The sequence below is a fragment of the Carcharodon carcharias genome, chromosome 25 (assembly GCF_017639515.1).
Source record: "Carcharodon carcharias isolate sCarCar2 chromosome 25, sCarCar2.pri, whole genome shotgun sequence".
Classification (NCBI taxonomy): Eukaryota; Metazoa; Chordata; class Chondrichthyes; order Lamniformes; family Lamnidae; genus Carcharodon; species Carcharodon carcharias.
Window position 1 is genome coordinate 15,410,692 of NC_054491.1, and position 14,546 is coordinate 15,425,237.

A 14,546-nucleotide genomic window follows, 5' to 3' on the forward strand; every position below is an offset into this window, starting at 1 on the left:
CTAAAATGGCCTACTCCTCTTCCTATGTTTAGGATGGATCAGAGTTATTGTGATGACCTTACAATGACAGGAGCTAGGGCTTAGGTAAGTTTAAAAAATATTAAAAATGGGCAACCTGCCTCCAACCCACTCACTTCTGCTTTTAATGAAGGCAGCTAAGAGAGGGGGATGGTTGGGGGTGGGTGGGGAGGGGCGTTGGGGGGGGGTGGGGGGGGGAGGGAATGGGCAGGACCAAAGTACTCTTGGGTGGCAGGTCAATAATTAAAATATTTTAATGAAGCTTCATGCCTTCAATTTAGTAAAGTTTTATTTTTAATATCTGTGGACCAGATTTCCTTAATCTTGGGGAAGCAGGAAGGGAGGAATGCAGAACTGGATCCATTAGAAAAAGCCTTTGCCACAGTGCTTGTGGACCAGGAGGAATGGAATTGCTTCCACTGGCCCAGCAAGTTTCCCTGTTTTACTCCCCTGTCATCAGACTCTCGAGATGGACCCATTCCCTGTTATAGTCCCCAGCTGCCTGCGATGTCAGACCAAGCCTCTCCCTGACTGTTTATGGGCTGGAAAAAGCTGTCAAGCTGGTTGGATGTCAGACAGGAAACTTGAACAATTTAAAACAGACTCTTCTGTTAAATTCAGTAGGGCCAGTGGAAAGCCTTTGCCCAACCCTGTCCCCATTCTCTACCCACCTCAGTTATTATCAGGCTGCAGATGCATGCTTGTGTTTTTCATTTCTTTCTTTTTTGCTAAACATACTTAAAAAATGCCTGCTGTAGTTCCCTTCCACCTAAATGTTCAACATTTCCTTACTGAAAGAGCAGGTAAGCCACTTCCCAGCAGTCAATGCTTTTTTTTAAGAGTAGCCCTAGTGTTCACATTCTGATTTTCTTTGCTCCCTCTGAGATGTCAGCGCCTTCATTTAAATAAATAATCACACTAACCTGCTATTTCGAAAATTGTAACCATGTATATCCATCTCTGGTGTTATGGGACTTGAAAACCCTTGGTTCAAAGTTTTCATTATAATAGAAGTTGTGTGTTGTATTTCAAAGGGCATGATAATGTTTTAATATTTTTGCATTTACACTTCAGTTTTGCTTTGTGCAAAGCAGTTTTGCATGGCTATCAATGAACACGTGGCAGTCTCACTGAGAAGGCAAACTGACTGCAATTAATTCTTTGGGTAGAAAACTCGGCAGGGGAGAAACAATGATCAGGAAGGTTGTACTCCCAGGATGAGGCTATCCCATTGCACTCAGGGTGTGCTGACGCCAGTCCCAAATGCGGGATACTCGACTGCAAAATTTGTGGTAATGGGGGGCTGCGTTTGCTCCCTCCCCTGATTAAAAAGAAAGCTGCCTTACACAGATTTGACTTTATAAAGAGGAGAGTATAAATTCTGCCAAAAATTCCTTGTAAAGTAGATGGTTACTGTATCAAATGTTTCTACATGTAATAATATTTATTGCCTGGACATTGTATTTGCAGTGGAACCTCCATTATCAATGCTGCGTTATCTTCCTTCCTGATTACAGTATGTGACAGAATATAAGACTTGTTCAGGATGTCACCTCATTTTACTAACACGAGTGTCCCATTGTTTGATTTAACTCAAACTTACAGCCCAGGATGTGTTGCCAGGGTGATTAAATACAATGTGGGAAATATCGTTCTGTCTTTGCACAAGGCCGTGGTCATGCCTTATCTAGAATACAAAGTCCCTTCATGTTTTGAGTGACAAAGAGCATCTGGAAAGGTTCAGATGAAGACTACTAGATTGATACCTAGTTTAAAAGCCTTAGAAAGATGACCTTTTTAACCCAGAAAAGTATGGTCTTCTAGGAGATTACGCCTTCAAAACAATGGAAAGATTAGACTTAAATCCATGTAGTATGTTACTTGAGCTAGACTGGTTAGGGAAGAAGAGGGCACATTAGTGTGTGTTACATGAGCATAGAACTAGGTTAGATGTTAGGAGACGCTTTGTTTCACTGAGGTTTGTTGATCTGTGGAACAAGTTGTCAGCATACACAGTGAGTACTCACTGTGTGCATTCAAAAGGGAACTGGAAGATTTCATTAGTGTTTGACATAACTTCATATAGAAGATCTGTGACTATTGGGCTATGTTTCTGCCAGAACAAGTCTTTAAGGGTGAGAGAAAAATTTCCTAGAGTATTTCCCCAAAATGGTGTAATTTATTTTCCTCTCCTGGGATATTGTGTGGATATTCAGTGGGGGTGGAAAGGGAGGGGTGTGTGTGGTAATAGTGGAAGTCACACCATAGTAATATAGAAGAAGCTCAGAGGACCAGCTGGTCTTTTCATGTTCATTTTCATCTGTTTGTAAAATAGGTTGAATTTTGCATCTGCTTTTATTTTATATTGTGACTTATTTTTAAAAAATTAGTGAACTTGGGACCATCCATTGCCACTGGCAGTATTATAAATGCAACTAGTGTAGCCAATATTCAAATGAACTGACATTTGTAGGTTTGATCCTCATGTATATCCTGACTGAAGCCATATTAAGTGCTGTGACTGGGTAAAGTTGGGGAGGGACTGTAGGGGTGGTGGAATTAAAGGCAAGATTCATGGCAGCCAGATCCACAAAATATTGGTAGCATTCTGAAAGTAGACTAAGTCCTAATGCAAAGGTGAAGAATATAGGATTATGTCCATAATTGAAGAATCATCTTCAAAGAGAGAAAACTATTAGGAATTTTAACAAAATTAAGTGTGCACTAATATCTTCTAAATAACATGAGTGCCAGAAAATAACCAACTATCTCCCCTAACTTTCAATAGCATCACCATTTAATTGACCATTATAATTGACCAGAAAAGAAGCTGAACTGAATTATGCATATCAAAACTGGCTACAAAATGAGGACGGATGTTGGCTATGTTGACCGGGTGAGATGAAATAAGGCAGGTGGAGGCTCGTATGGAGTATAAACACCGGCATAGACCTATTTGGGCTGAATGACCTGCAGATTCTACTTAATACTGAAGCTGTTGTTTTCAGTCCCTGCTACAAACTGTATGCTCTAACCGTTGACTCCATTCCTCTTCCTGGCAATTGTCTGAGGCTGAATCAGACTGTTTGACACCAGTTTTATCTTTTGCCCGTATATATGCACAAATTACCCAGATCACTTATTTCACCTCCACAACATTGTCCTACTGCCCAAGCCCCACCTCAGCTCATCTGCTGCTGAAATCCTCATCAGTACCTTTGCTACCTCTACCCTTGACTATTTAAATGCACTCCTCATGGGCCTCACACATTCTGTCCTCTGTAAAACTGAGGTTATCCAAAACTCTGATGCTGATGTTTTAACTCGCACAAGTCCCATTCATCCATCACCCTTGTGCACAATAGCCTACATTGGTTTCTGGTTAAGAATCACCTCGATTTAAAATTCTCATCAAATCCCTGACTGGCCACTCTTGCTACTCCCTAACTGTAATCTCCTCCAGCCCTTCGAGATATATACATTCCTCCAAGTCTCACCCCTTGCACAAGCCAGGTTTTAATCACTCCACTGTTGGCAGCCATGCTTTCAGCTCCAAGGCCTAATGCTTTGGAATTCCCTTAATAAACCTCCAGGCCTCTCTCTAACTCCGTCTTCTCCTGTAAGACTGCCTTTAAAACCTACCTCTCTGATTAAGTGTTTGGCCATTCGGCCTAATATCTGCTCATGTGGCTTGGTGACAAATTTCGTTAATGACCCTGTGAAGTGCCTTGGGACATTTAATTATATTCAGATGCTATTTAAGTATAAGTTGCTGTTAAAAGCATTTTGACTTTTTAACTATAAAGTCATTGTATAAAAAAAAATCATTGCAGTTTATTAAATTTTTTTTTGAGTTTTGCTATTCTATATAGGGAGTGTTGGGGTATACTTATGTTGCCTAAGTTTGTGCGGCTACGAGGTCCTGATCTGATCTTACAGAGCTGCTCTGCAAGCCCACCGCTTCACCAAAGCCATCATTGAATAGGCCATTAGAATTGGGAAGCAACAGATCTACACCTTGAAAAGTCTTACCTTGTTTTCAATACTCTTCATCATGGTTTTGTTAATGCTGGTGAAATGTCAAACTAAAATTTAAAGATACTGAGGATCTTTTTTTTAAATTCATTCATCAGATGTGGGCGTCGCTGGCTAGGCCAGCATTTATTGCCCAACACTAATTGCCCTTGACAAGGTGGTGGTGAGCTGATTTTTTGAATCGCTGCAGTCCATGTGGTGTAGGTACACTCACAGTGCTGTTAGGGAGGGAGTTCCAGGATTTGATCCAGCGACAGTGATGAAGTGGCGATATATTTCCAAATCAAGATCGTGAGTAGCTTGGATGGGAACTTCCCATGTGTCTGCTGCCCTTGTCCTTCTAGATGGTAGTAGTCATGGATTTGGAAGTTGCTGTCGAAGGAGCCTTGGTGAGTTCCTGCAGTGCATCTTGTAGATGGTATACTACTGCTGCCACTATGTGTCGGTGGCGGACAGAGTGAATGTTTGTAGATGTGGTGGCAATCAAATGGTTTGCTTTGTCCTGGATGGTTTCAAGCTCCTTGAGTGTTGTTGCTGCTGCACTCACCTGGGCAAGTGGAGAGTATTCCATCGCAGCCCCTGATTTGTGACTTGTAGATGGTGGAAAGTCAGGAAGTGAGTTACGACAGGATTCCTAGCCTTTGATCTACTCTTGTAGCCACAGTATTTATGTGGCTAGTCCAATTCAGTTTCTGGTTAATGGTAGCCCCCAGGATGTGGGGGATTCAGCATTGGTAATGCCATTAAATGTCAAGGGTTGATGGTTATGTTCTCTTGTATTGGAGATGGTCATTGCCTGGCACTTGTGTGGTGCGAATGTTACTTGCCACTCATCAGCCCGAGCCTGGATATTGTCCAGGTCTTGCTGGATTTGGACATGGACTGCTTCAGTATCTAAAGAGGTGCGAATGGTGCTGAACATTGTGCAATCATCAATGAACATCCCCACTTGTTACCTTATGATGAAAGGAAGGTCATTGATAAAGCAACTGAAGATTGTTGGGTCTAGGACACTGAGGAACTCCTGCAGTGATGCCCTGGAACTGAGATGATTGATCTCCAACAATCACAACAATCTTCCTTTCTGTGTTGTGAAAAAATTGCAGGCCATGGAGTGTAAGCTATGAAAATGTGCATGGATGTAAAGAAAGAGATCTCTCCAGGGTGGTAGATTGCAATTTGAAGCCAAGAGCAAACTTGGGCACTGCCTTGCACTGATATTTAGCTGTATCAGTAATGTTTACCATGAGTACAGTTGTGTTATTTTAGTTAAAAGCTGTATAAAGGATTCAAGCAGTCTAAATTATCAATATAAAAATAATGGCTGTTGCGATATTAATCCAATCAGTAGATACTAGCACATTAATACTCTAACCACTTACAAAGCCTATTGAACACATTGAGGTCAGAATGGTGGCTTCTTTGGTTTTGACAAATTATGCTGGGTAACTTGTAGAATATTTTGTTTGCCGTGGATGAATATTGGATGTTCTTCACTTATAACAAGGCTTATATTCAATCATATTTTCATTAGTGGCAGCATACTGAAGCATTGATGTTACCAGGCATTTTAGTGTGTTGTGATGTCCAGTTCAAAGATAGCAGTCAGCAATTCAATTCTTTACAAACAAAATTGGTAGGAATAGAATTACAAAACAGACCCAGAATAAGAGGCCAGCTATTTAGGACTGAGTTGTGCAGAAATTTCTACATTAAAAGATCGTGAACCATTTGAATTCTTTACAGAAACATGCTGTGAATGCTCAGTTGTTGAGTATATGCAAGTCAGAGATTGACAGAATTTTGGATAATAAGAGAATCAAAGGATATGGGGTGGTATAGAAAGGTTTCTGTGAGGTATAAGATTTTCTAGAATCATTGAATGGTGGAGCAGGCTCAAGAGGCTGAATGGTTACTACTGCCCCATTTCCTATGTTCTCATCTAGGAGAGGAAAGGTGAAGAAAAGTTAGCAATGCGAGTGAAAATAATTTTATAGCCCTAGCCTCAGAAACTTAATTTTTGTTGATCTTGTACCTAGTAGCTAGCAATTTTTAAGGTTGGAAATTAAATTTAAACTCACTGGCGGAAGTTATTTTATGCACGGAACTACTTATCGTTGATGGACATATTTGGATGGTAATTATATTCAGATGCTTCCTAAACTTTTGGATGCCAAGAATGATTACTGAATCTAAAATCACTACCCTCCCCCCACCCAATTTTCCATGTTGAGCCAATCACTAACTGTAGATAAACTTTTATGAGATGGGAAGTGTAAAATAACAGTCGGCTGGGTGGATCTGTACTAAGCACCGAGGTGGGAAATGCAGAACTTGCTTACCATAGCTTCTGGATCAGTTACAATCTCTGATAGCAGTCGTAATGACTGGATGGTGTTTAGAGTATGTGTTTTAACTTCATTTTCACTTTATATGAAACTGTCCGATATTAAGGAACTGCCCAGAATTGCAAATCTAGTGGCTATTCGTTGACATATTCCACTTAAGAGACCAAACTGTTGTAATTTGGAGAATGTTGCCTGTAATTCCAAATGCAATTGCAATTAAAACTGGTGCACTGGGCTCAGGAGAGCATGACAAATGTTCCCACTAAATGCCTTCAGATATGAGTAATTACATTCATTGGGGTAAGTAAAGGGAAACATTTTGACATTATTACTGTTCTAAGAGTAGTTTCAATGTGTGGAAAATGCCTAGTTATTTTTCATAAACCCTAAGATTGAGGGTTATCCCTAAGTTATTTAGCAGTATTCCTTAGTTGCTGCTGTAACACCTGTAAATTCAAGGTTATAGTTCTGATTACAACAAATTGCCTTGTTCTGCCTAAATTTATTCCAAATAAAAAATTAATTTAGCTTGACTTTAATAACAACAGTAGCATATCTGCAAAATCTTAATTCTCCTTTGTAAAATTCAATATTACATCCTTATAGAAAATGGTTTTGCAAGTGGAGCTGTGTGTTGAAAGCTAAAAAGGCCATGTTGTACCCCAGGGATATGCTGTAGTTTCAATTAAATCAGTATATTAAGTAGATTTTAATTTGATTTTTTTCATGAGCTAATTGAATAATATTTGGTAGTCTTGAATAAACTTTCTTTCAAATATGGAGCAATTTTCCTGAAATTATTTTATTGGGTATGATGCTAAAGCTTGGCACATTCTCAGAGAAGAAAAATTCCATCTTTAGATCATCTGGATCTGTGTACCATTTCTTGTGCAAGAACAGTTATGCCAGTCCTGAGGTTGCCCCATATTCCTCCTGAACATTTGTTTCTATCATTGAAAACACTAGTGCATCACTGGGGTTCTGAGAATATGTTGATGTTTCATAAACAACTGGAAAAGACCTGTATTTCTAGTCTGAAGAGGCTGTGTCCAAACCGGATGAAGATTTTATATCGTAAAACCAGTGAAAGTAGCATTGATTTAAACTGAAGTTGTATGATTTGCATATTTCACGATAATGGGGCTCTGCCTCTCTACCTCTCTTTCACCCTTATAAGTTGCTCCTGAAAACCAACCTTTTGTTCATCTGCCCTAATATCTCCTATATATCTTGGTCTCAATTTTTTTTGATAATGCTGCTGTGAAGTGCTTTGGGATGTTTTATTATATTAACGGCACTATACAAATTTAAGCTGTAATTAAGACTGCAGTCTTTCACAAGTCATTAGCCTGCAGTAAATAAACATTGGTTCTGTTAGTATTACAGAAAATAAAAATGTGACTCTTGCTTGAAAGTTAAACTTTTTAAGGAAAATGAGCAAATAATTACTTCTATTTTGTTCTACCTCATCTTTTTAAAGCAACAATGCTGAAGTATTTTATGGCACAGTGTATATGTTCATTGTAAGTATCCCCAGTTAGTGCTATATGTAGCAATCACTATCATATTGGATTTTGACTAAAATCCGATCACTTTAAATTTTGCATTAGTCAAACCATAGGTGATTATGTAAAAACAAAAAGAGCAGTTTTCCCCATTGTTTCCATGATCCATCAAAGACACCTTATTTATGAAATCTGGTTTTAAAACTTATTTGCAGGATTAAAGAATGTAATAGAAACTGGATTCTTTTTGTTGTTTACCAAATCTCTTGCAACATTTAATATGTGCATTTTGTTTCTAATATTCTAATATTGGGGATTGCTTTTACTTTGTTATTCCTTAGCCAGCGAGGGAGGATGACTTTGACTTTGGACTACTTTCTGGTTGGGTTTATGTTGATCTATGATTCTCAGGAGAAGGCAGACTTTTCTAGTGTAGGACGTTCTGCTTTACATCTTGCTGAGAAATTATGCAATTCATCAAAGTACAGGCAGTGCAGTTTAAATATCAGTCGCATCCTTTGAATTGGAGTCTTGCATATTGTTTTTAGAGCTGTTAGATTGTGGGTCTTACTAGGCTCTTTCCCTTTAAAAATATAAGTATCTTCTAACAGCTTTAAAAAAGGAATATGAATTGTGTAAGTCCCAGCTTAACTGGAGCACTAATCTCAAAGTAGATGTTAGTATTTTGAACTAAAAGGTTTGGTATAGTTGCCACTTGAATAAATCTGCCTTCTTTCAGCTGAAGAATCATTGGTTTGAAGATCAGAAGAATGTACTCATGACCAATTTGGAACCAAATTGCAAGAGCTGTGAAAAATAAATTACTACAGATATATTGAATCAGCAAACTGGATCAGTAATTTACAGTTTATAATACATTTGGTCCAATGTGTACTGTTCCTTTTTTAAATTCATTCACGGGATGTGGGCTTCGCTGGCTGGGCCAGCATTTATTGCCCATCTCTAGTTGACCTTGAGAAGGCCTTCTTGAACCGCTGCAGTCCATGTAGTGTAGGTACACCCACAGTTCTGTTAGGAAGGGAATTCCAGGATTTTGACCCAGCGACAGTGAAGGAACAGCGAAATATTTCCAAGTCAGGATGGTGAGTGACTTGGAGAGGAACTTCTAGGTGGTGGTGTTCCCATCTATCTGCTGCTGTTGTATAGATATTGTCCAGGTCCTGCTGCATTTGGACATGGACTGCTTCACTATCTGAGGAGTCACAAATGGCGCTGAACATTGTGCAATCATCAGCAAAAATCCCCACTTCTGACCTTAAGATGGAAGGAAGGTCATTGATGAAGCAGCTGAAGATGGTTGGGCCTAGGAGACTACCCTGAGGAACTCCTGTAGTGATGTCCTGGAACTGAGATGATTGACCTCCAACAACCACAACCATCTTCTTTTGTGCTAGGTATGACGCCAACCAGCAGAGAGTTTAGCCCCTGATTCCCACTGACTTCAGTTTTGCTAGGGGTCCTTGATGCCACACTTGGTCAAATGCTGCCCTGATGTCAAGGGCAATCACTCTCAAATAACTGGGCTACTTGTGAATTATGGCTCTTCTGCAATTTCTTAATAGAAGTGGTAAAAATAACCATATCGGAAATGAGTGTATCTCTCATTCAGCAGTTTGTTTTCTTGTGGCTGATATGGAGATTTCTTAATAATGTTGTAATCTGAAACTGTAACTGGTAAACTTCCTCGAAGTAAATTAATTACTATTTAACTGCAATTTAAACTAGTTGAAGATGTAAAATGTCCTGTGATCTAGGATATTCCCTGTGATTGTGTGGAAAAAATGAAAGCTTATATAGAATAACTTAGTTTCAACAATGAAACACTGGTCTTGCATTTTTGTATTACAGCATAAACATTTAAATACATTGTAGCTTTTGAATGTATAGATATCTCAAATCCACAAGGATTGCGGACAGTTTTGATATTTTTGATACTAATATTGCCTATGAAAGAGTAATGTTGCATAAGATAAGGCTGGACAGTGCTTTGGCATAGATACTGGTGCACCTTTTCATCATGTCTCCCAGATGTATTTTGTTGATTAATGTAAAGCTGTACCAGTCTGACTACATTCTGTTGTACTCTGTCATCAGCTGTGAATGTGAAAGATTAACCATTTCATTAGCCTGCTGACATGATAATAATTGCCACTGCGTGTGAAAAACTGTTCAATTTTTTTCAAATTCACAGTTTAAATTTTAATGCTATTTCTTGCAGTTCACGTTTTGAATATTTTGCATTTTGAAGTTACATAAACCTAAGCACAATAAGGTCCAGGGACTTACCTTGTTCAGGAAGAAGGATTCAAGGAAGGGGATAAACCAACCATGGTTAACCAAGGAAGTTAAGGACCGGATCAAATTGAAAGAACAAACATACAATGTTGGAAAGATTAGTGGTAAACCAAAGGATTGGGAAAGTTTTAAAAACCAAAAAAGATGACCAAAAAATATCAAAGCGGGAGAAAATACATTTTGAGGGTAAACTGGCAAGTAATATAAAAATGGACAGTAAGAGCTTCTTTAAATATATAAAAAGGAAGAGAGAGGCCAAAGTAAACATAGGCCCCTTAGAGAAAGAGGCTGGGGAAATAATAATGGGCAACCAGGAAATGGAAGAGGAGTTCCATTTGCTTCAAAATGCTTTGCTTCAGTCTTTGCGGTAGAAGACAGTAATAGCATTCCAAAAATGCTAAATAATCAAGGGGCAAAAGGTGGGGAGGAAATAAATACAATAACTATCACTAGAGAAAAAGCACTAGGGAAACCAATGGGGCTAAAGGCCGAGAAGTCCCCTGGTCCTGATTGGTTGCATCCTAGGATATTAAATGAAGTAGCTACAGAGATAGCAAATGCACTAGTAGTAATCTTCCAAGAATCCTTAGATTCTGGAAAAGCCCCAGAGGATTGGAGAATGGCCAATGTAACACCCTCATTCAAAAAGGGAGGGAGACAAAAAACAGAAAACTATAGGCCAGTTAGCTTAGCACTACCATTGGGAAAATGTTGGATAAATGATGTAATAGCAGAGCATCTAGAAATACATAATCTGATCAAGCAGAGTCAGCACGGCTTCATGAAGGGGAAATCATGCCTAACAAATTTACTAGAATTCTTTGAGGAGGTAACAAGCAGGATAGATAGAGGGGAACCAGTAGATGTGATATATTTTGATTTCCAAAAGGTGTTCGATAAGGTACTGCGCAAAAGGTTACTTAATGAGATAAGAACCCATGGTGTTTGGGGTAGTGTGTTAGCATGGATAGAAGATTGGCTAACTAATTGAAGACAGAGTTGGGATAAAGGGGCCTTTTTCGGGATGGCAATCTGTAATTAGTTGAGTGCCACAGGGATCAGTGCTGGGGCCTCAATAATTTACAATATGTATTAATGGCTTAGATGAGGGAAGTGAATGTACTATCGCCAAGTTTGTGGATAATACAAAAATAGGTGGGAAGGCAAGTGGTGAGGATGACACAAGGAGTCTACGGAGTGATATGGACAGGTTAAGTGAGTGGGCAGAAACTTAGCAGATGGAATATAATGTGGGTAAATGTGAGGTTATGCACTTTAGCAGGAAGAATAGAGGAGCTGAATATTATTTAAGTGGAGAAAGACTGCAGAAGGCTGTAGCACAGAGGGATTTGGGAGTCTTTGTGTATGAATCCCAAAAAGCTAACATATAAGTTCAGCAGATAATAGGGAAGGCAAATGGAATGTTGGCCTTTATTTCAAAGAGAATGGAATATAAAAATAGGAAAGTCTTGCTAAAACTACACAAGGCACTAGTTAGACCACATTTAGAATACTGTGAACAATTTTGGTCCCCTAATCTAAGGAAAGATATACTGACATTGGAGGCAGTCCAGACAAAGTTCACTAGGTTGATCCCAGGTATGGAGGGATTTTCTTATGAGGAGAAGTTGAGTAGGTTGGGCCTGTACTCATTGGAGTTTAGAAGAATGAGAGGCGACGCTACTGAAATATATAAGATTCTTAGGGGGCTTATCAGGGTAAATGCTGAGAGATTCTTTCCCCTTGTGGGAGAGCCTAGGACCAGAGGGCATAATTGCAGAGTAAGGGGTCGCCCATTTAAAACAGAGATGAGGAGGAATTTCTTCTCTCAGAGGATAGTCAATCTGTGGAAGCTGGGCCGTTAAGTATATTCAAGGCTGAGATAGACAGATTTTTAATCAGTAAGGGAATCAAGGGTTATGGGGACAAGGCAGGAAAGTGGAGTTGAGGACTATCAAATCAGCCATGATCTCATTGAATGGTGGAGCAGACTCGATGGGCCGAATGGCCTACTTCTGCTCCTACGTCTTAGTGTCTCATGGTTTGACTAATATCAAGCCTGGTATTCATGCACCCTCCTTTCATGGACGAACAGGTACATGAGATTTTATATAATTGAAAAGTTTTGGAGGTTTAATGCGTGAGGTCCAGAACTTTCACATTCTGGAACGGAGGGATAGAACTTGCAGAAGTACTTATATAATGGCTGTTAGACCTATGGATTTGATTGAAATTTGTAGTACCAATTTTCTGTAGAAAAGGTCCTCCCACCACCACATCTGACTAAAAGCTTTCAGTGACATAAACTGAGTAAGATGGTAAAGGAATGCTATGGTTTAATATATCACATGGCTTTTTTCTTACTTCGGATTAAACTACTATCTTATTGTGATGAATTACATTTTTTGGTAATAAGGCCTGCGGGCCGTTGTATAAAGTTTAACCATTTGGAAATGGTAATCCTTGTGCAACAATAAAAATATGCATTTTCAATATTACATGACATCTGTAAAAATGTTGCTATAAATTACCCATGCTTATTATAAAATTGGAGAAAAGAGTTGCATAGAGCCACAAAATGTCCCTTCATTCACAATGTTATCTGAGAGTTTTGTTTTTTTGTAGTTTGCATGCACTTCAATTATAAAAATACCATCACCTTTAAAAGATTAAAGAATAGAAGAATTTTACTGCTAAAGTTTGTGCAAAAGGCCAGCTAAAGAGGTTAAAGCATACAGGCATTGCAATGCGATTGCAACATAATGGAATGATGAATGGTTTAGTTTAGTTACAAACAAGTCATGCTTTACCCAGCATAATGAATCTTTTGGTAATGCTGACAGCTGTGGGAAGAAAGAGTTGCGTAATATAAATGAACAGTACAGGGAGCAGAAGAAATCAACGGAAGGCAAAGTACAATAGACAGCATGTTACTTCTGTAGGGAAAATAGATGTTAAGTTGGGTTATCATGTGAAGGCTCCAAGGACTCTGTAGCACCAAAACTAGTGCACAGAAGAAAATTCAATATAGCAGATTGCCTTATAGGATCAAACACTGATGCAGACAGTGTGATTGTACCAAATATTATGCCATAGGAAAGTATAGTGAACCACCCAAAGGCATAACTTACTTGTGATTAACCTGAATGATTACTTTGAAATCTTTCTGGAAGGAATGAAAGGAAAATTGATGGGACCCTAACTTCGCTCATTGTGTTTGTTTCCTTATAGTAGTCGAAGCAGAAACAGATTGCATAAATTTAGGAATAGATAATCTCCCACTTCACTCCAAGGAGATTGGTGTGTGGTGCGATAGAGGAGCAAATAACTTAAGTATGAAGCAAACTATTTAAATAAAGAATATTTTAACAAACACTCAAGGCATAAATCCTTGAGAAATCCAGTCCTGCATGCATGTAGCATATAATTTAGCAATTAGATGATGGGCTTTGGACCTTGGAGTTTTTAGTGGAAATCTTTTCAAAACATTGATTTCTGAGAACTAAGATTAGATCAGATGGGTGAAATGAAGTGTTGCTTGGAAGAATGGAAACACTACTGTGTCTTTTTCATAACCTTGTGCACTCTTGTGATTGCTTTGACAAGTTTCAATGACCCAGATTTTGTGCTCTCATTATTCTGTGAAACTGACAGCAATTTCTGATGTTAACACATGCATTGTTAAGTGCAGAAATCCATAAGTTGCTATAAGTAATTCCACACTCCTCCACAGGGTGCACTGTTAATGTTCCTTGCCAGTGGAAATCAATTAGAAATCACTGACCTGACTTGAACTTCCACTTTGACACTTTTAATCTTATTGTGAAAACCTTTGAAAAAGTTATACCTTGCTGAATGAAGTGTAACTAAGTCAACATTACTCATGAACAAATTCTCTGGCCCTGAAAAGCTAAATTTACATTTATGGAATGTCAAGTTCAGAAGATTTTTAAAATAATAAAGATCTTTTGAAAAAATTGCTTATGATATTTCACCTTCTATTTTAATCCCATGGGTATGCCCCAATTTTCTTTGACCCTCTGTAAAATTATTAAAAAGTGAAGGATAACCAGTGATTGTTACCTCCTGATTTGATGTTTGAGAGTTCTTCAGTGTGATTGGCTGCAAAGCCAGTTTGATTACATTAGTTGTGTGATACTAGAGATCCCATATAATCGGCACCAAAATGAAATTAACATTGAGAAAGTTGAAATCCATGCCACAGAGATCGCTATAGCTTTCTGGGCAGTTTTTTTTGTGGCAAGTGGCAAGCACCGTCACTTTGCCGTTGATCACTAAATCCAGGCTATTTGTTACCATCCCC

The 14,546-nt window shown here is 38.7% G+C and overlaps 1 protein-coding gene and 1 pseudogene across 3 annotated transcripts in view; both read left to right on the forward strand.

Annotated features, from left to right (window-relative positions):
- The window catches only part of sik3 (SIK family kinase 3), a 313,609-nt gene that overhangs the window by 190,938 nt on the left and 108,125 nt on the right, over nucleotides 1-14,546 (forward strand). The gene's annotated exons all lie outside the window — the stretch shown is intronic.
- LOC121269758 lies at nucleotides 1,189-1,342 on the forward strand (annotated as a pseudogene).